We start from the raw sequence: 21,115 nt of genomic DNA on the forward strand, positions 1-21,115 counted from the left end.
AAGGAACCTAGTAACGATAAAACATTGGAGTTAATCAGAAGTTAAGCCCAGTCGCCCCTGACCTCCTGGATTTATCTGAGGTCGGTTGGAAAGCAAGGGGGTTTAACCTCTGCCAAACTGTTCAACCCAACAGTGGCTAGTGACAGGGGCATCCACAACCTCTCTGGGCAACCTGTTCCCATGTCTCACCACTCTCATCATAAAAAATGCCTTCCTCATATCCAGTCTAAATCTACCTTCTTTCAGTTTAAAACCAGTACCCCTTGTCCTGTCACTACAGGCTCTGGTAAAAAGTCTCTCTGAAGCTTTTTTATAAGCCCCCTTTATATATTGAAAGGCCACAATAAGGTCTCCACAGAGGCTTTTCTTTATAGCCCTCGGATCATTTCTGTGGTCCTCCTCTGGACCTGTTACAACAGGTCTGTGTCTTTCTTGTACTGGGAACCCCAGAGCTGGATGCAGGACCCTAAGTGGGATGTCACCAGAGCAGAGTAGAGGGGCAGAATCACCTCCCTTGACCTGCTGGCCATGCTCATTTCGATACAGCCCAGGATATAAGCTTTCTGGGCTGCAAGCACACGTTGCTGGCTTATGTCTAATTTTTCATCTTCCAGTGTCCCCAAGTCTGTTTCTGAAGTACTGCTCTCAATGCATTAATCACCTAGTCTGTACTGTTACCAGGGGTTGGCCTGACCTAGGTGCAGGACCTTGCACTAGGAGTTGTGGAACTTCATGAGGGTTGCACGGGCCCACTTCTTCAGCTTGCCAAAGTTTCTTTGGTCGGTATTCCTTCCTCCAAGCATATCAACTGCACCACTCAGCTTGGTGTCATCTGCAAACTTGCAGAGGGTGCCCTCAATCCCACTGTCTATGTCATTAATAAAGATAGTGAACAGTACCAGTCCCAAAATGGACCTCTGAGGGACACTGCTTGTTACTGATCTCCATTTGGACATTGAGCAATTAACTGCAACTCTTTAGATGCAGCCATCGAGCCAGTTCCTTATCTATCAATATACCATCCATCTTTCTCCAATTTTGAGACAAGGATGATGTGGTTCAGCCCCAGTCAGCAACTAAACATCACGCAGCCACTCACTCACTGCCCCCACCCCTCTGGGATGGGGGAGAGAATTGGAAGAGCAAAAACAAAAGCAAAAAAACATGTGGGTTGAGATAAGAATAGTTTAATAATTAAAATAAAATAATTATTATTATAATAATGATTATGATAATAATAATAATAATAATGCTAATATCATAAAAAGGAAAAGGGGAAAAAAACCCACAAGCAATGCAACTGCTCACCACTCACCAGCTGATGCTGCCGGTCCCCGACCTGCAATCGCTACGTGCCCTGGCCGGCTCCCCCAGGTAACATACTGGGCATGACGTTACATGATATGGAATATCCCTTTGGCCAGTTTGAGTCCACTCTCTTGGCTGTGCCCCCTCCCCTCCCAGCTGTTTGTGCACCTCGCAGAGCATGGGAAGTTAAAAAAGTCTTTGAGTAGCAGAAACACTATCTAGCGACAACTAAAACATCAGTGTGTTTCCAACATAATTTTCATACTACGTCCAAAGCACAGCACTGCGCCAGCTGCAGTGAAGAGAATTAACTCTGTCCCAGCTAAAACCATGACATATGGAACCACGTCAAAGGCCTTTTAGAAGTATAAGTAGATTACTTCACTGGTTATTCCCTTGTCCACCAACACAGTCACTCCCTTGTAAAGGGCCACCAGATTAGTCAGGCATTCTTCTCACCTCATCTAGTCTTATTTAGACATAAATATGTCCAAAGCTTAAGCCATAGGTTTAAATGCCTAAAATCCATCTAAAGTTAATATCTACAAAAAAACAGGATGGTTAATAACATTCTTGGAGTTTTTTTTCTATACCAAAAGATTTTCCAATCAGTTTCAGATCTAACTCTTTCACTTAGGCATCAAGAAAAGGCCAGATTTTTCAGTAGTTCAGGAGACCAGTTATTGATTTTTTTTTCTGAAACTCTGAGGTTAAACTGAAGGTTTTAGACTTTTGAAAAATATGGCTCTAAAAGAATTCTGAATAAAAGATAAAGGTATATCATGCAGATCGTATCAACTTTATATATGGAAGTGCAAAAGTTTGTTTGATTTTTTTCCTATTTGAAACCTAAAGAGAATAATTAAAAAGTAGCAGAATTAATAAAATTGATTCAAAGTCATTATTTAAGTTCTTGGGAGTTTGCTGAACAACTGCTGTGCAAGAAATTCACAACATTTTTCAATATTAGAGTTAATAGATTTCATTATCTGATGTACTCCTTCCCTGTGATTCGTGTTCTGTCTTGCTGACTGTGATCGTGCTGCCAAAACAAAATTTAATCTGCTTTTTCCTTGGAATAAAAAGTTGTAAAAACATATAAATACATTATATTTTATCTGTATGTAATATACATATAGATCTATTTAGTTTCCATTTTCTGTCTCCCTTTATCTGGAATGGGACACTAAAAGGTTACCAGCTGTGAAGGCATCAGTGGGGAGGAAATCAATGATTTGGTGCTCAGCAGTTTCCTACCAATTGCTGAACTATTGACTGACTACCAATCAATTGCTACACTGCTCCTACTCAGTCACATAATGTAAATAAAGCACATGGCTCAGGGGAAGGGGCAGCAGGATTCATAAAAATGGAATGGAACCTCAAAGAACATTAAAAAAAATGGGAGGGTAGATAGCAATGAAAAACCAGAAGAAAGTGGGCAGAGTGAAAAACAAGACCAGAAAGGAGAGTAGTTTTCTTCCAATGTGTAGGTGGAAAGCTGTGAAAGTCAAAACTGATGCTTAAAGATGGGGAACTGCAAAAAGGTAGAAGGATGTTGAACTGATCTTGGGTAACAGCTATTCTGCCCTAACTCCCACTCCTCAGTTAAATGCTAAAATTTTCTGGAAAACTTAAACACTCTATTTCCTACGACACACAGTAATGGATGAAATAATACGGAAAAAGCAAAAGCATGGAAAATATGAAATGAATCTAAATTAGTTATAAGGATGTACCACATCTGCTGTAACTGCTGTCAGAAAAAATAAGATATATAGAATGAAGCTATAAGTGGAAAGAATTGCACTTCTCAAGGGTTTTGGTTCTTTTTAGTTTCATAACGCACTGTTAGTCTACAATGCAGGCTAACAGACAATTGTAGACTCTTAGTCTACAATCCAAACCTACGTCTTCGGTCTTACCTTTGCCTACCTCTGTCTACCCTTGAACAGGGCAGAGAAAAATCAGGAAATTAAAACACACGCAAGTTTATCAAACATCACCAACATATGAACCATCAGTAAGAAAGCACAATACCATACTAAAACTGAGATTAACTAACATAAAAAATAAATTTATCAAGACATAAAGCAAGCTTACTATAATAGAATATAAGACTCAAAGCACATACTAGATGATTTTTTAGCTGATATCTGGCCTGAAAATCTCAAAGGTAAGAAGTGATGCAGTGAGGCACATGGAGGACAGGGAGGTGATCTGAGGCAGCCAGCATGGATTCATCACGGGCAAGTCCTGCCTGACCAACCTAGTGGCCTTCTATGATGCAGTGACTATATCAGTGGACAAGGGAAGAGCTATGGATGCCATCTATCTGGACTTCTGTAAGGCCTGCGACATGGTCCCCCACAGCATCCTTCTCTCTAAACTAGAGAGATACGGATTTGAAGGGTGGACTGTTTGGTGGGTGAGGAACTGGCTGGATGGTCACATCCAGAGGGTAGTGGTCAATGGCTCAATGTCCAGATGGAAAGCGGTGACAAGAGGTGCCCCTTAAGGGTCCATACCGGGACCGGTACTATTTAAGATCTTCATCAGTGACATAGACAGTGGGATCAAGTGCACCCTCAGAAAGTTTTGCAGACGACACCAAGCTGAGAAGTGCAGTTGACATGCCAGAAGGATGGGATGTCATCCAAAGGGACCTAGACAAGCTGGAGAGGTGGGCCTGTGAGAACCTCATCACGTTCAACAACGCCAAGTGCAAGGTCCTGCACCTGGGTTGGGACAACCCCTGATATCAGTACAGGCTGGGGGATGAAGAGCTTGAGAGCAGCCTTGCTGAGAGGGACTTGGGGGAACTGGTAGATGAAAAGCTGGACATGAGCCAACAATGTGCACTTGTAGCTGTCGTGGTTCAGCCTCAGCTGGCAACTGAACACCACGCAGCCGCTCGCTCACATCCCCCCCCACCCCTGTGGGATGGGGAAGAGAATCGGACGAGCAAAAGAACTTGTGGGTTGAGATAAGCACAGTTTCATGATTACAATAAAATAATGATGATAAATGATTATGATAATAATGACAATAATGTTAATATAATAAAAGGGAAAAGGAAGGAAAGGGAAAACAGGAAAAAAACGCAGAAACACGAACGGTACAGCTGCTCACCACCCGCCGACCGACGCTGCCCGTCCCCGAGCCGCAATTGCTCCCCCCTCCCCCGGCCAGCCCCTCCCAGGTAGCATACTGGGCATGACGTTACAGGATATGGAATATCCCTTTGGTCAGTTTGAATCCGCTCTCTTAGCTGTGCCCCCTCCCCTCCTGGCTTCTTGTGCACCCGGCAGAGCATGGGAGGCTGGACATGTCCTTGACTAGTATAAGCGCTACCCAGCAACAGCCTAAACATCTGTGTGTTATCTCAACAGGATTTTTTTTCCCTGCTAATTTCAAAGCACAGCACTATACCAGCTAGAGTGAAGAAAATTAACTCTATCCCAGCTGAAATCATGACAGCAGCCCAGAAAGCCAACTGTATCCTGGGCTGCATCAAAAGAAGCGTGCCCAGGAGGTTGAGGGAGGTGATTCAGCCCCTCTGCTCCACTCTGGTGAGACCCACCTGGGGTCCTGCATCCAGCTCTGGAGCCCTCAGCACAGGAAAGACATGGACCTGTTGGAGCAGGTCCAGAGGAGGGCCACAAAAATGATCCGAGGGCTGGAGCACCTCTGCTGTGAGGACAGGCTGAGAGAGTTGGGATTGTTCATCCTGGAGAAGAGAAGGCTGTGGGGACACCTTATTGCAGCATTCCAGTATGTAAAGGGGGATTATAGGAAGGATGGGGGCAATCTCTTTAGCAAGGCCTATTGTGAGAGAACAAGGGGTAACGATTTTAAACTAAAGGAGGGTAGATTGAGACTGCATATAAAGAAAAAAATTTTTCTCAATGATGGTGGTGAATCACAGAATCACAGTATTGTCTAATTAATATTTACTTAACACAATTATTCTTTTTTAAATTGGAATCTATTTTTAATTTAACAGTAAGACTTCATATCCCACTTTAAAAAAAGCCAAACAAAACAAAAGCACCTCAGTCACACTATCAACCACTACTCCTGTGATTGGTCCAGTGTAAAACACAGGCACAGACTGCCCAGAGAGATGGTAGATGCCCCATCCCTGGAAACATTCCAGTCAGGTTGGACGGGGCTCTGAGCAACCTGTTCTAGTGGAAGATGTCCCTGCTCGCTGCAGTGGGGTTGGAGTAGATGACCTCTAGAGGTCCCTTGCAACCCCAACCATTCTATGAATGTAGGATTCTATGATATTCTGATGTGTTTTCATTTATGAACACATATGCAGTTTCTAATACTTGGAAAAATACGAAGGAAATAACTGACCACATAGGGAACTAATACTGGAGAAATTGTTAGTCTCAAGTTTGTATAGCATAGCTTCAGTTCCTTGCTCCACCACTGATTTTTACTCTAATGTCACAATTTGGTCTGTGTGGGCCCAGTTCACTGTCTTTATTTTAGGGATAACAGTACTTTCATACTTCTCAGGTATGCTATAAAGATTAATAAATGCAATTAATGGCTGTGAAGTCCTTAGACAATATGATATTAGGATCATGTTAATCCTTTATACAGATGTTAAGTAGTAGGTGAAGTTAAACTACTTTGAGGTTTTCCAATCTGCTAAATATATACTGTCTGATTCTCAAAAGTGGCAAGTGCAAGTAGTTTTCATTGGTTTCAGACAGTCGTTGAAGGTTACCTCTGAAAATCAAACTGTTCCTATTAACTGCTCTCTGACTTCTGGTTAGATGTGATGTGTAACGCAAACCCCTGTCAAACCCTCACTTACTTTTGCCAAGCTTTCATTTTATTGTCTGTACTATTTACTTTCATTGTTAAAAGACAGCAGTATATGATGAATAAAAGAAGGCCCTCCATGTTAATCACTATCACTTTTCCTACAAATATGTAAATCTTCAGACTCATAATCTCACAGATTAACATTTATTGACACTTTGGGAAATTGGAATGAGACAAGATTAACCTACTTTTAAAACCAGTAAAACAGGCAGATGATGAAGACACTCTGTGCTTGGGGCACAAAACAGCTGAGTGAATGGAAAGAATTTCTGAACTATATTGGAAAGCTAACAAGTACGGAAGAACCCACCTGGGAATTGAACCAAATCTTTACACTGGGGTCAAAATCGATCTTTTTTGACAGACATTTAAAGTGAGAGACGGTCAAAGACAGAGTCCTATATATTCCTCAGAGGCAGGGATATTTACTACTAGGAACAAGAGCAGAGTCCAGCCTTCATTCATATTTACCCTTTTTTTGATGGTCTTTTTTTCATCTTACTGAACTGTTTAGAGAACTATTCACTAAGGAGAGATTATAAGATTGTCCTTCCTATGAAAAAGATAATTATAGGATCACAGGATCCTTCAGGTTGGAAGGGATCTCAGTGGGTCTTAAATCCAACCTCCTGCTCGAAGCCTGGCCAATGCTCAAGTCAGACCTAGGGTTTTATTCAGTCGGTCTTGAAAATGTCCAAAGATGGAGCCTGTACAAACTTTCCTGTCAACCTGTCCCACTGCTTGGCTGTCCTCATAGGGAAAAAAATTCTCTTATATCCAGTCTGATGTCCTGAACCCTTGCCTTCCTTACAAGTGTGCACTGCTGGCTCATGCTGCTTGCTGCCCACCAGCATGGGCAGCATGGGCCTTTTCCACCAAGCCGCTTACCAGCCAGCCAGTCACAGCCTATGCTGTTTTAAAGGGTTTCCTCTTTCCCAGGTACAGGCCTTCACATTCATCCTTGTTGAATTTCATTAAGTCTTTGCCAGCCCATTTCTCTAGCCTGTCTAGATTGAATGGCAGCACAATTCTCCAGCATATTGACTGTTCTTAATTTATAGTCATCTGCAAATTTGATGAGACCACACTGCACCACCTCCTTCAGACCAGTGGTATTAGACAGTGCCATCTTCACTATATCACCTGTCCCATTCAGTAACAGGATCATGTTTTTCTTATTCAGCATTGGCTACTAATGTAGTGATAGAAAGTCTTGTCCATGATGCAACTCAAACTGTAAATGTCAACTCTGTAGGAGCACTGGCTTTACAACACTTTCTCATGCCCTGACAGTGTTTCTAAATTCCTCCTTTGCAGCCTGTTCCTGTTTCTATGTCTTTTTCTTTGTATTGGAACTCCACTGTTAACCTCCTATTTAGCTAAGACATTTTTTATAGGTTTACTGGTTTCCCTGAGTATCAGGACGGACCATTCATATGCGGTTTGTAACTCACATCTGACATATCCCAGAAGAATACTCTTTGGCTGGAATGTTTCCTCTTGCCTTTCACACCATAAAAATCAAGCATGTAGTCCGTATTCCATCTCTAATTGGTAGAAAGAGAGAAGGATGTTTAGATGAAGATTTACCACTCTTTTAGGCAGTTTTCTAAGATTAATATGACAAAGGATGGTGCTTAGCTAAGTAATTTAGACTCTTTACTTACAGGTACCTAGAGTTATTAAACTGGATCAGCTCTAATCACCTTTATCATAAGATATCGAACTATTCTTTTGTTCTCTGATGACTCATTTAAATGGCTAGTAAATCTGTCAGAAGTAGATGAGATACATACTCTTTCTTTGCCCATTTAGAAGAATATAGTGCAGGAGAGGGTGATGAAGACTAGGTTCTTTTTAGGTTTGGCACCTCTGTGTGTAGCAGCAAATATCTGTGATGATATCATCACACAGAAAACTGTGACCAGGCAATATGTCTCAGCTGTTTAGAACCCAAAACCTCTCCACCTTTTACCGGGTGACATTAATAGTTTCACAGAACTTTGCCTGTTGGCCTGTCAGGATCAGTAGGCTACATGTGATTCTCTAAAAAGAACATTAAGTACCCCTTCCTTTATTTAGGAGTTGTAGAAAAGGGTGTATCTCCCCTGACTAAGTTAGACAGTGACAAAGTTGCTAATTTCTTTGGTGGAATTCTTCCCATCAAATGTGGATATTCACAGAGCAGATGATTACACCTGAATCAGTTTGCTCTATAAATGATGAATCTTTAGTAAATAGAATCTTTAGTGCAACTTAGGCTGTGAAATGAACCTCATCTTACCAAATATGCTGAAAATGTCACATGCATCATTCCTTATAAGTGCTTGGCTCTCTCCATTGACTAAAAAGGGAATGTACAGTGACAGGGTTAGATTAAATGGATGCACAACACATAAATCTTATTTTAGAATACTTGAATCCAATCCTTGGTGATGATTATTCCATTCTGCAACATCAACAGACATTACTAATCTGAAACATTTTTGCAAATGAAGCACTCATGTAGACATTCACTCTAAGATGAACACAGAAATTAACTGTCAGTAAATTGAGTGACCATTACAAATGTTTCTTAATATATAGCATATTTTCGTATTTTCTCAATAAACACAAAAGTCTGATAATATGGTTCTTATCAAACAATTAAGATTAAATTATCATTTTTGACATCGACTGAGTTATCCATGGTATAACAGAAGGAAAACTCAGTGAACAGGTTGCACTATTAGGAAATATAGTGAAGTGTGTTGTGGTTCCAGACTGAGTAATAGATATGAACACTGGCTAACTACTTCAAAGAATCAATACTTATTTGACAGATGAAAAACTGTATTTGAAAACTTTATTTCCTTTTTCAAAGACATTCCTATAATCTCCTAATTTGTTTTTAAAAGCTCTTATTATCCCCTTAAGTCTAATTTGTTTATTAAAAATAAATTATTTGATTATCAAATAGTAATCCTTATAATTTTTCTATGATGTTGCCCACACTGTATTTCATGCAGTTCAAATGTTTTGGTGAAGTATGAAAAAATGTGTTTGGTCTGAATTATCCTCACTTGTTTAAAAACCTTTCCAGCATGTGGTTCAAAAATCTGTATCACACATCTCTAGCATACTAACTTCTGCTATGATGCAGCATATGATCTACTATTCTAGCTCTCCTTAGCTTCTAGGTGACAGGATAACATATGGTTCCTTACAATCTTCATAAGGTGTAACAGAATTTCCTTTTTTAATGTATCCTTGGTGTAATCATACACTAATTGAGTGAGAAACAAAGAGCACAAATAATGTAGAAACATTGCTTCAGAATGAACTGTGATCTGTCATTACAGAGGCATCTTACCATTGAATAAATACCGAGTTGTTGCAAATTTGAATGAAAACTGGAGAAGAAACAAGCACAAGCTGAAATCAGAACTGCTCTAAGGTAGAATACAATTATTTTTTTTCAAACTCAGAATTTATTCTACCAAATCAAAACCATATAAGCCTACAGTGCAGAGGTGGATGAAAGACAGTAGAAATTCTTTGGTTTTGGATTTTCCTGCACATAAAACCAAAGAATACAGAGCAATGAAAGGCTATCTGCTAGAAGAAAACATTCAATTTGCACTAGTTTGTGAGTCCATTTCAGCTGAAAAGAACTGTAATTTAGTTAGCTCTCCTGCTGAATGCTCCAACAGATAGAGATGGAATTGAGCAAACAGCATTTTCTGCACTGCAGAAGTTATGCAGTCTCACATCTTTCAACTGGGGAATTGGCATTTGATCATTTCAGTACCAACCACCACTACCCGCCGTACAAAATGAGACTGTGATATATTATGAAAAGAGCCACTCACTGGTATAAGCATAAGAGAATATTTGTCAGAGCTGTGTTACACACTTACATCAGGACTGAACTTGACCCAAAGGCACTACAAAGAGGTGGAAATGAGAACACTCTTGTGCTGCCATTTATGCAATAAAAATACTTATTATTTACAGAACATAATCATAATACTTTAAATTACTTTAAATTACATTAAAATCTATTAAGTACATCCAGAGAGAAGGAAAGCATTTTGTACTGCTGCTAGGTCACAGGTGTTAATATTAGAATGAAGTAAATATGTGGCTGCATAAAATCTTTGGTTGCTGATATCATTAGTGATGCTTTCATAGTGTGAATTTATTTGGTCAATTAGAAGCTGGAAAGAACTAGGATTCACTATCTGCTGTTTGGCTAGAAACAGAGCACAGCTGGTTTCATCACAGATGATGGTGCCATGACTATTTGGCAGAGATTCTTCTTTTGTCCCAGCCAAAGTACGTGAAAACAAAACTCTCAATGGGTCAGTGTAAAAGTTGCACACATATGAGTATCACATTTTGAACACACAGGTATTTTATTAAAAGCTAAGTAACAAGGCAGTATTTAGATCTCTGTTTATATCTCCAAAACCAACCAACCAATACTTAGCAAGATCATTTTCTTACATGTATAAAAAATTTTTAGAATCCCTTCAATATATTGATAAGCTGTTGCCAATAAAATTTGCAAGAACAATAAACTGATATTATTCTAATAATTAATGATCATCAATATTCATTAAATAGAATTAAAAAATATATATATACACAGAACGAGAAAGAGTGTTGAGAACATAGTGGTGTAAAAATATATTTTCTATCACATTCTCTGAAGCAAAATAGTCCAGATTAGAGTGCATATTCTCCTCTGCACAGTATCAGGAAAATTCATCACAAAAAAATTCTAAGGAATTCACTGTTTAAATATTTATTTTATAGGTACTATATAAATTAATTTCCTCTCAGAATTAAAAAGATATGACTGGAAAGAAAATTGAAAGGGGAGATGGAGGTAATAGTGATTACAATTTTAACTGAATTAATTGCAAAAAGCTTAAATTAATCTTCATATAATACTTACATGTCAAAAACAAAGACGAAATGTAAACAGATATATATATATTTCCATATAATGTAGAAATGTGAAGCAGAAATTCCTTTGTTTTAATTTCAGTCCAAATTTGGCCACTATCCTGCTTTGGGCAAGTCACTTTACTATCTGCTTGTAAGAGAAAGATAACTGCACTATGCTTAATTCTTATCTACTTCATAGGGCTATTTTGGAAACAAATGTCTAAATTCGACACTTCTGCTCAATCTTATAATTAAAATATCTTTTAAAAAGTCTTTTCTGTGTTTTGCAGTAAAAGCTTAAAGGCTCAGTCTTGCAGGCCTTACTGAATAATGCATAGGCCTCTGTAGCCCTTTTGAAGTCAGCATGACCACCTGAATGAGTAATAGCAGTGGAACAGCTGCTAAAGGCTAATTCTGTTGGCTATTCTTAGTTACATGAATCAAATAACTTTACCTACAAGGTACTAAGCGTGACTCAGTCATTAGTAAAAAGAATTTCAACCATTCTGTTCAAAGAACTGGACAGTCAGCCTGCAGAATTGTAATCCATTATTGACGATTATTGTTCTCTCTCAGAAAGTACTCCCATCCTATTGCTGAAAAGAAAAATGAGGCTGGTAGAAAAGCTAATGGATATGTGATAATATCTCTGATATCTTTTTTGGCTTCAAGGAAAGTCATTTCATCTTATTTGCTGGTGAACAACATAACATCCCTTTTCAGTACAAAGATATAAACTGTGAAGAAAAGGCAACTATTAACTCCTACTGAATCACTAAGGTTCAATTTTTTCAGCCTTGTTAGATAGCAGTGACTTTGTCTTTCAGTAATATCAGTGAACCAATCCATTCTAAAAAATCTAAGCTTGTTTAACCATTTTGCTGACCTCCTCAGATCATGGAAATACCTAGTGTCAAAAGCAGGATATTTAGAAAAACATATATGTACTTTTGGTAGGAAAGAATACTCACACATGACCCAAACTACCCAAAATAAATATGTACCCAAATATTTATTTGCATTTACAATGGGAAAAACTTTACGAAGGAGAACTTGTCAAATCTCAAAAATACATATTTCATGGTTTAGCCCCAGTCAGCAACCAAGCACCACACAGCCACTTGCTCACCCCCCCCGGTGGGAAGAGAATCAGAAGGGTAAAAGTGAGAAAACTCATGGTTTGAGATAAAGACAGTTTAATAGGTAAAGCAGAAGCTGCGTGCAGAAGCAAAGCAAAAGAAGGAATTAATTCACTGCTTCCCATGGGCAGGCAGGGGTTCAGCCATCTCCATTAAAGCAGGGCTCCATCGTGCGTAACGGCTACTTGGGAAGACAAACACCATTACTCCAAACGTCCCTCCCTTCCTTCTTCTTCCCCCAGCTTTATATACTGAGCATGACGTCATATGGAATATCCCGTTGTTCAGTTGGGGTCAGCTGTCCTGGCTGTGCCCCCTCCCAGCTCCTTGTGCACCCAGCAGAGCACGGGGAGCTGAAACAGTCCTTGGCCAGTGTAACGGCTACTTAGCAACAACTAAAACACCTCCACATTATCACCACTGTTTCCAGCACAAATCCAAAACACAGCCCCATACTAGCTACTAGGAATAAACTCAACTCTATCCCAGCTGAAACCAGGACAACATAGCAGAAGATAGATTTCTTACCTCAGATACAGAACAACAAGATTTTGCAAATCCATTTGCAAGAGTATGTATGGGGAATTGCAAGGAGATCTAATATTTTGTCAGTTGTTAAGATTTCCAAGAGGAATTCATTCATGCCAGTTCCACAGAACAATTTTCTGTTCTCTGTGAGGAAGGGCAGCAGTGTAATTGTGAGGTGGTAGAAGAAGGCCTAGGTGTTTTGGACCACTGCAGAGTTGTGTCTGCTATCTGAGGATATTTCAGAGCCAAAAAATTGGTTGTCCAAATTCAATCAATGATGCAAACTTAATTTTGAAACAAGTCAAAGAGAATTCTCTGAGGAACATCTAGTGGAGTTTTGTTACTTGTATGAATTTTCCAACTGATGGACATTTAAGCCTGCAGCTGAGACCTAAGTTTGCACTCTCAGACAAAAGCAATTACATCCAGTCTGATAAAATTATCATGACAGTGCTAAGTAATTTTTAAAACCTAAGTTGTAAATAGAAGTGGAGTGCAAAAGGGTTTAATTGAAATATAATGGGAAAATGAAAATCAATATAGACAAATGTTGACAGATATGTCATCCTATAGAAAGGGTTGCTTAGGAGAAAAAGGAATGAGATAATAGCTTTATACTTCAAAGAAGGTAAATCAGTAAGAACCCCTAAAGAAACCACAAGTGAAGGGTCCCTGATAAATATTCATAAGTGAAGGTATATATATCTAAATTGTAGAATCTGTCATGCTAGGAATTAGCTGTAGGACAAAATAACCCAAAGGAAAAACATTGCTGTATAATAAAATATATATTGCAGAATAAAAAGAAAAGAAAAAATGATTTAATCAACTAATCATAATTCAATATACAATGAAGTACATAAGATGGGTGATATACTGCTATTTTCAGTCCTAGTAACAAAATGAGTGACAATTTCTTCTACATATAAAAGAAAAAAAAGAAAAAAAAGAACAAAAATTGCTCCAAATTTGAGAGCATATATGTAGAAGCAAAGAATCACTAAAACAACCTGGATATGCTTGAAATGCAGATGAGAAATGCACTCTGGATGAATAAGGAAATTGTCTGCACTAAATATAGCAATAGACTTATAAGATACCAAGTAACAAACAGTCCTCATTAACACATAAACTAAAGGAAATCAAATATGACAAAAAGAATAGTATTCTAATAAATACGTCACGATAGAAAAGATCACCTTGTAGAAACCTACTTAAAAAGATTAGAAGAGTTAAGTGAGGGTGAAAGTCTAAGACATGAGCATAATTTTACTGTCAGACTAAGAAAAAAGTGCCCTAAAATATTCCCTTTTACCTATTTCTTTAGGAAAAAGGGGAGGGGCCACAGACTTCTAGGTTATATTAATCTTTGTCATGGCAAAAATATGAAATGCAAGAACAGACCGTGTGTGAGGGTTATCCAGTACTGGCTTACTTCAGCATAAGAGCTGGAAGTCAAAGGATATCAGCAAAGAACCATCAACAGAATGTAAAATATCTTTAGTAAACATTATAGAAAATCATTGTAAATCAGAGCCTTAAACAAGATTTTCACAGCCAGTCCATTTAGAAGCCAGGACAAATACATGCTTCAGCAAATGAATGAACTCTGTTCTCCAAGCTCCATGCAAACACACTGCCCTAAAGTGCCATATGTTACAGAACAGAATATACTCAGCTACAGCCAGTAGAAACCATAAACCAGCTGGTTTAATCAGTTTCCCAGTGTCAGTAGGGACACAACTGCACAGCTGTATAATGCGACAAATGAGAAATGCCAGTTAGGATGGGATAAAATGATACATCTCTGAGGTACTTGCCAGTTTTACCAGCAGAATAAAATAATAATAAAAAAATAAAATTGCAGACCTCGGCAAGCTACTTGGCATCTTTTGGCCTATATTTCACATGTTTCACAGTACATATTGCAAATGTTCAATTTATTATAGACTAAAAGTTTTCTGAAAAACAAATCCATCTCAGCTCTGTAATAATCTATTGTTAGGGTAATACATGTTTTTCTTCCCTTTCTTAGGGTGAAATGCAAAACATCCATTATATTTCCTTTAAATTTAGCAAAGTGGTGGGCATATACATAAAAGTTGGCAATACTGCCAATAATGTTGTGGTATTGCATCTTGAATTAGCCGAAGATTTATAAGACTCTTGTTCCTAAGGCTCAGTTGTTCCACAGACTGTATCCTTCTTTCTCTATATGCACTTTAAATTGATTAAGTGACAGGGGCTGGCTCATTTAATTTATTACTTTACCAAGGAAATCAGCAATTACTTTTATATTTCAAATATATGTTAATCTATAGATTTTTAATTTCAAGATTATTTTTCCTATTTTTTATGTTGGTTCATAATCAGTTTTCAGCTCCAGAATACTACAACTATGTTTTTTTTTTCTTTCATAAGACAATTTTAAGTGAGTGACTGGAGTTTGACTGAGTAAACCAGTTAAACCAAGCCTCATCCCTAGACTTATAAAATATTATCATAACATTTAGCCTTTCTGCAATGAGTAAATTTTTGCCAAAGTATTTATATAAGCATTGTTAAGAAAGTTTTTGAACACTTGTAGCCGAGAATATTGCATCAACCCCATTCAAGTCAAAACTGGAAGAATATGTTATACATGAAACACACAAAAATAGACCAAATGAAAAAATCCTTAATGATAATATGGCATTCCATTATCAAAGTAAAACTGCTAAGGACAGCACAGTCCACATTAGTATTCAACAAAACCAGTCAACTTTTCTAACCTGGAAAATGAAGAAAAGTTTCAAAGTAATAGGAACTTAAAAATTGTGTTAAATTAGTCACTTTAAAAAAAAAGTCATTTCCAACATACTGAAATGAAGGAAGGAATTTTATTGCATCTTGTCCAGAGAAACATACTAAGTCAGTGCAATAATGGCACCACTACCTTTGAGGTATCTGAAGTTGGGAAGAATGCACATATTTGATTATCTTTAACTTCTTTGATGTGGTTTCACAGAGAAAACAGCTGCAGGCATAAATAACAGCTCATCTGAGAATCTCAAATAAGGTTGTTAATAATCAATACTCTTTAAGAATTTAAATGTCAAGTTCTTTTTTATGGGTACCATTTGAGTTAACTTTGAGAACTCCCTTAAGAATTAGCTGCTACATTCAGGTAGAACAAAATACAAATAGATACTAGGGATAATTTCAGTGGATACAAACAGCAACAGACATGATAGCTGAGGTTATTGGCATTTATTTGAATGATTTAGCTTTTGGACTATGAAGTTTCGGTAAATTTGTTACTTTAATAAGGTGTCATGGTTTAGCCGGCAGCTCAGCCCCACACAGCCGCTCGCTCACTCCCCCACTGGTGGATGGGGGAGAGAATCAGAAGGGTAACGCTCGTGGGTTGGGACAAGAACAGTTTAATAAAAATTAAAAGAAACAACAATAGAAATGCAATGTAAAGGAGAACGAGAGGCGCAAAGCCCCGGGGGAGAGGGGGGAACGAACCGCCGGAACAAACCGCACGCGCCGCAGCCGCTCGCCGCCCGCCGACCCGACGCCGCGCCGCCCCCACGCTGCAACTGCCCCCACCCAATATACTGGTCATGGTGTCACGTGGTACGGAATGAACCTGCCATTGGCCAGTCGGGGTCAGCCGCCCCCACCATGGCCCCGCCTCTCCCAGCCCCCCCCCGCCACGCGGCAGAGCGCGGGAAGCTGGAAAGGTAGCCGACCCCCACAGTGAGGAGAATTTACCCCTTCTCAGACAAACACAGCACATAAGGTAAAATGCCCAAGTTTATACATGCAAATACAATATCTAAACCTAAAAGTGCACTCTGCATCTGAAGATTAAAAAAAAAAAAAAAGAGGGATGTTTTTAAAATGAGCAATATGTTGTGAAGCGCAATAATAAAAAGGGGACAGGGATCTAGTTCCATGCTGAAATGTAGATGTGATATGCCATTTGCAAATCTATATCCAGAAACAAAAGTCATGGAAACATATTACACCCATTATGGTCCAGGCAGAATAAGTCAATGGAGACCAAAGTATTTTTCTGGCAAAACAAAATCAATTTTGAGTAACCTCTTGTGTTATTAGGAGCACAAGAGCCCACTAAGTGACTTAGGAACCTAACTGTCTTTGAAAATGTCCTCATGATTTTTGGTGGCCTTCTTCATATACAAGTCTGACTTCTCAGGGATGACTGGCTGTTAAAAGATCCTTGCCTCCTAAAACCTTGATAGCAAAAAACTTAATTTTCATTAAGAGGTGTAATTTATCTCTGTGATATCATGCAGCTGCTGTTCTCTCAAACAATTTAATCAAACAACACAAAACAGAGAATTGCTGTGATGACATCCAATTCTCAGTAGCTCTTATGTTGCCATATAAGTTTGAGAAGATTCCCCCTTCCACCTATCTCAGGGGCAATCAGGAATATTGAAAAATTTAAAAATTTTCACTAGAAAATAGAACATTTGATGGAGAACTAACAAATCTCTTCATTAGTTTTACCAGAAGACTACTATTATATTATTTTAAGCTAATGTCTAGTGAGTTTATGTACACCTGCCAACCCTGGTCTGTGGATGTTTGAAAACACTAGACAGCACTGGACACAGAGGATGTGCAAAGGAACTCTCCTGTCAATGCAAAGCAGAGCTGATCAGCACTAATAAATAAACCTGTCAGGAATGGGAAGTGTCTGGCTTGTCGTACCATTTTTGGATCTGCCTGTGTTGGCAGGATTGATGACGTAATTTATAAAACTGTCAGCTTGAAAAGTAGACAGCAATTAAAAAAATAAACAGAATACCAGAAAGGGCTGCAGCAAAGATAGAGGAGGAAAATACTGAAAAAAATACCTGAAAAAATAATTTTAGATGTTGATGCTGTATACACAAAACTAATGAGACCTTACCTGGAGTACTGCAGATAAATCTGGGCACATTTTTGAAGCAAGCAGAACAAATACCTGGTAATTGTACAAATAGTGAGAAAAGGCCAATGAATTATCTTGCAGGTTATAACTACTATTTGAAGAAAGGCTAGAAAATTCAGACTTATTGTCCTTACAAAGAATTAAGGTAGATGATTCAGGTGTATAACATTTTGAAGGACATAGAGGCACTGTGTATCATTAGCTATTGGAAGTCAAAAATTCCCTCAAAATAAAAATGGAAACAGAGAAACTGAAAGGACCACAAACAATGAGGGAGTTCAAGAGACAACTGCACTCTGAAAGAAAAAACAATGTCCAGAATGGGCTATAAAGTGCATTAGTAGAAGAAAGAAGTGAGTGTAAGCTTATGTAAGCAACTGGGGTATGGGGAAGGAAAGAGAGAAAATTATATTCCTGTCCCCAAAGACAGAGGCTTGAATGGGCTTGGAAGCTCAATTACACTTCCAGTCCTTGAAATGTTCCCTCAGATCAGCATCGAGGAGATAAATCATTCTGTTGGAGAGAAATGGGCAAAAATGTATCTTCATGACCTAACAGTCAAGAGAAAAGTCACCTCCTTTGTGGTTTACTTAAAAAATTTCTGTTCAAAAGAGGTATGAAGCTCCACCATGAGATTTTTTTTCAAATGCCCCTTCAATATCTCCTAAATTTTTACTTAGATTTTCACATTCTTGCTGAAAAAGATACAAGCACAGAACAATAGTAATTAAGGCCGTCCACTAGCAACAGGGCTGAATACCAACTCATTTCACACAGGCCCTCCGAGGAGACATGAATGGTAATAATTTTTGGTTACTGCTTTCCTAGGTGAGTCTCAAAGTGATTATCAAGAGGTTCAAAACTTCATAGACATTTCCTGTCCTTAAGATTTCCAGTTCCTTAATTTGGCTCTTTTCAGAAACAGTAAATCATTCCTTAGGTTGGACTTCAATAGTATGAAGGGATGGGAAAAAGTCGGTGGTACAAATCCCCAGTCCTCAAAATGCCAGCACTCATAGACTTCACAACATCCTCAACACCGAAGAGCTATGCCCACACACAATTACCTCCCTGTGGATGGAGCTGTAGATGCAGTGTGGTGCAACGGTACTTTATGATGTGCCGGAGATCCTAACCCAAAGCTCAAAACCCAGGAGGGAAGCCTTGCATATGAAATAGAATTACAGAAATCAGAGAAGCAAAAGGTATGTGACTTCATCAGAATACGCACAACTATAGATGCATTTCTTCAACTATTAGAGATGGTTTATGCAATGCCCACCCCTCCTGTCCTGCTCCAGTCTCCTGTTTCCCCATCCTCCCTATCTAGTTCCTGTCTTACACACACACAGGTGTTTTTCTAGTTGTGTCAAAGAACTAAATAAGCAAAGTAATCCCAAGACATAACTAATTTTATTCTGCTGAGTTGTTTTTCAACAACCTTTCACAAAACAACTACACAAATACTTGTGCTAGTGTAATACAGAGGGAGGAGAGTAGTGAAAAAAAAATATCTAGGGAGAAAACAAAGGCAAATATGTCATAACTGTTGGGCTGTGAATTTTTGGTTGCCTTTTTAACTGTTTTTGCAAAACTATTTCAAAGGGACATGTGTTACTATAGTCATTATACCTTAGCAGAGAAAAGAAATCCCTTTTATTTTCAAAATATTGTAGTATAGTATACTATAGTATAGTATATATTATTTCAGTCACTGTGTGAGCCTGCAGCTCAGAGTTCTAGAGGTTAAGGCTTCAAATGTAATAGACTGGCAAGGAGACAGATATATTTTAGGAATTGATATACATTTATCCAAATCTCTACATTTTCTATATCTATAAATTATCTATAGATCTATCTATCTATAGATATCTATATATATCTATAGCTATATATAGATATAGATATATTGTTCTGTGTGATAAAGGTTAGGTCTGAGCCACTATAATAAACAGCACAGTTTAACACAGTAAAAAGACTGGGAGATTTTGTGCATTGTATAAATTCAAAGTACAAGAAAGTCTGTTTTTGTAGTGCACAAATAATTTAATTCATGTAATTACTCTATAATAATGCAATTGTTATAAGGGAGAATGTGAACCAAAAAAATCCAGCAATTAAAGAGTTATTTATATCCTATAAATACTACTGCAGTTATAGTACAAGTTAAAGGACTTTGCAATACCTAGCTTACTTGCCGCTTGGTTTGTATAGCTAGCTCAAAAATGAGGACCCTCTCCCTCTTTATTGTAACCATAGATATAAGCATATTATAACAATGTACATAATGTTTAACAGTTCAGCACATATAACTGAAAACTAGAGCAAATCAAATTATTAATGACAAATAGATTATACACAAATTTAGCCTCTGTATGGTATCCAGCAGTTTATTCATTGATCCAACTGACCAACAAATACTTTTTGTAAACAAATTTAGAATCATTGCTTCCTCATAAATTATTGCCAGCATTAGTTTAACTGTTCAGTAGAGAAAACTCTAATCAAGAAGTCTGATTGGTGAACCCATTTATACAGTGCATTACATGCAACATCAGTTTCCTGACTGGCTCTCTTGCAGACAGGCAACAGAAATATTTTATGAATACAGAGAACAGGAATCTGAGGATTGTTAGTACCAGTATGTAAAATTTCCACTCAGACATGTAAGATATTATAGCCACATGTTTTAGGCCTAAGCTCTGTTAAGAAGTGGTGAAGCAGCCACTTACTTTTCTTTCTGCTCATCGTAATCCTTGACCAGCTGTTGCAAAGCCTTTTTATTGAACTCTCGCTTTTCCAGACTTGCTTCTGCCAGACTTCTTCTGCAGTTAAAAGAATGATGTCTCTTCTGCTTTCCTCTCAAGGTTGCCTCTGAAGTCAACCTCTACCTATGATGTGTTACTAAAGGCAACATTGGGGTTTACAGTAAGACTCACCGATGCTCTTTTATACCACCTCACAGTAGACATCTGTACTCCTGTCCTGATCAGTGCAGTTGGTTTCTGTTCCAGTGACACCTACCCTATGGGTTTCACGCAGGACATTTCCTTCCTGTTGTAGTAGACTCAAGGTTGTTGCAGAGTGGTGATGGGCAGTAGAATTTAACAGTAAATGTGCTACTTTGCAGTAGCAAACTGTGGCAGCAGCCCACAATATCAGTATCAAGTGTTGATGCTATCAGGGTCTAAGATGGAAACATGATAATTTTATAGTTTGCTTTATTGCACTGCAGAGACCAGAGCTGACCAGTCTGTCACGATCCACTGTTAGGCCGAACAATTTGGCAGAGGTTAAACCCCCTTGCTTTCCAACCGACCTCAGATAAATCCAGGAGGTCGGGGGCGGCTGGGCTTAACTTCTGATTAACTCCAATGTTTGTTATGACTAGATTCCTTTTACATTCTTG

This window comes from Phalacrocorax aristotelis, chromosome 3, assembly GCF_949628215.1.
Source record: "Phalacrocorax aristotelis chromosome 3, bGulAri2.1, whole genome shotgun sequence".
Taxonomy (NCBI): Eukaryota; Metazoa; Chordata; class Aves; order Suliformes; family Phalacrocoracidae; genus Phalacrocorax; species Phalacrocorax aristotelis.